Below are 2,562 nucleotides of genomic sequence, written 5' to 3' on the forward strand. Positions count from 1 at the left end.
AGCGAAGTCATCTCAGAAGAGTGGAATTTCAGGCAACGTGTTGAGTTCCATTTTTTTAAATATTTTAATTTTTTTTATTTTAATGAACATTTACAGATAATTTGGATTTTCATTCATTCATTGTTGCATTTTTCTCCCCACCCCTCCCCCAGTTCACTCTTCTCTTTGAAAAGTAAAAGAAAAATTCCTTCATTGGTATACAATCCACCCTACCCCAACCCCGTCCCGAGTACACTCCGTTGTGCAACCTTCATTCTGGACTCCTGTCATAACCGTAATACCCAATCATATTCCATTTTTTAGGCAACACTCAACTCATATTGCAGAGTGTTCTATGTCGTTGGCATTTTAGGACAACCACACACTAAGAGGCTTTGGTAGGGAGACATTGACACGAGGTAGCCTAGTATTTGAATTCTGAAAATCATTCTATTTAATAGCTACATAACTATGGACAACTTAATTTTTCTGAGCCACAATTTTATGTCAGACAATAATAAACATTGACTATCTCCATGAAATTTTCTGAGAAACTAGAATTGAAAGATGTCATCCATTTCAAAAACACTAAGTGCCTGCTTACGAATAAGCAGGTACTAAAATGTCTGGCATTTTCTTATTTACAATTAGGACTCTGAATGGCACCTTTATTTATAGTGTTTCTCATTCATGCTTCTTTTATTTTAAGGATCTCTAGATGAACCTAGAAAAATTCATCCCACTGAATTAAACCATACATACATATAAATAAGTTGCTTACATAAAAAAATAAAAGTAATATTTTCATTTACATGGACTGTTTGAATATTACATTATACTATATATAAACCAGGAAATTAAAAGACAAATTGCATTGGAAAAGAATGCTGTCAGAGACCTCTCCAAAATACTGAAGAGCAACAATGTCAGTCTGGAGACTATGGTGTACCTTATTGAGACCATAGTCTTTGCAATAATTTGCTATGTGTGAGAAAGCTGGACACTGACTAGGGATCATAGAAAGAAAATTGATGCTTTGAGCTATGGTTCTGGAGAAGAGTATTGAATATACCATCAATTGCTAGGAGAATGAAGATGTTCGTCCTAGAAAAAGTGAGACCAGGCTGTTTCTTGGAGGCAAGGATTCTGAAGCTCCATATGACATATTTGGAACATGTTGCAAGGCGGTAAGAGTCCTCGGAAAGGGGCAACATGCTTGGGAGGTAAAAAGGACAGCGCAGGAGAGGAATGACTGGAGTAATGGGGCTAGGAGTGTCAGAGACAGTAAGATTGATACAAAATAAAGCAGGGTGGGACTGTTGTACATAAAGTCGTTATGAGTCACAGGCGACTCGATGGCACTTAACAACAACAACATATATGTGACCAGATGAATTCATGCAAACTGAATTAAAAATGAATTCTAAATTCATTATTTATAAAAATAACCTTTATATTGGTAAGAATTTATAAGATTAGTTTTTATTCATGTACATAGTGTCTTATTCAAACTTTGATTTACATTGTGTTTCATGCATTCATATACATCATATTTTATAAAAGTAATTACTATTAACTTATACATATTATTAGCCTGTCTCTTTTGAGTCCCCATTGAATCTTTTCTATTCCTTCACTGAGCCCAACCTTCTACTAAACTCTGCAATCCTTAGTGATTCTCACTCTTTCTCTTTTACCACCCTCTTCTTCCACTTTTCTCCTTCTAAAGTTCTCTAGATGTTTATATACCTCTTACTAGTTATCCTTTTCTTTTTTTTCAGCAATGTTTTGTGTAGTATTTGTTCTTGTGAGACTGAGTTCACTCAGCATACTGCTCTCTCCCAGTGCCAATAAATATGAAAAGGCTTTTCATAAAGGCAGACATTTGGATGGTCAATAGACACAGGAAAAAAATACTCAAACTCATTGGCAATTAGAGAGATATATATCAAAACAAAAAGGAGATACCATCTCATCCCCGTAGCAGTAGCAAAGTTTAACAGGACAGCATGCAATAAAGGTTGGAGAAAATGTAGAGAATTTGGAACTTTTATGCACTGCTAATAAGACTGTAAAATAGTACAATCACTTTGGAAGACAGTTTGGTGTTACCTCACATAAACACCAAAGAAATTGGAACTAAAACACAATGATATGTACACCTATGTTCCCAGCAGTGTTACGCACAGCATCAAGAACATGGGACAGTCCAAATGCCCATTAACAAATGAATATATTGAGAAATTTTAATATATTCACACAATGGAAGACTATACAGCACTAAGAAATAAAATACTACATAACATGGGAGAGTCCAGAGAAATTGTTTAGTGTTATTTAATTGAACAAATTATCACCAGTTTTTCAGAAAGGAACTGCAAACTTGTATTACCATCCCATGCGTTTAGACTTCTTTTCTATAACTAAAAAAATTCCTATTTGTTTAAAGAAGCAAGAATCAAAATTAATTACCATTTTGTGACGACTAAGATCAATGAAATTTATTAATTTAGAAAAGAATCAAGATTAATTTTTGTTTCTTTTCCAGTGCTTTGAGAACAACATAAACTTGGATTTTCTTTT

The sequence above is a fragment of the Elephantulus edwardii genome, unplaced genomic scaffold (genome assembly GCF_000299155.1).
Source record: "Elephantulus edwardii isolate Elephantulus edwardi_28Jun2011 unplaced genomic scaffold, EleEdw1.0 scaffold00019, whole genome shotgun sequence".
Taxonomy (NCBI): domain Eukaryota; kingdom Metazoa; phylum Chordata; class Mammalia; order Macroscelidea; family Macroscelididae; genus Elephantulus; species Elephantulus edwardii.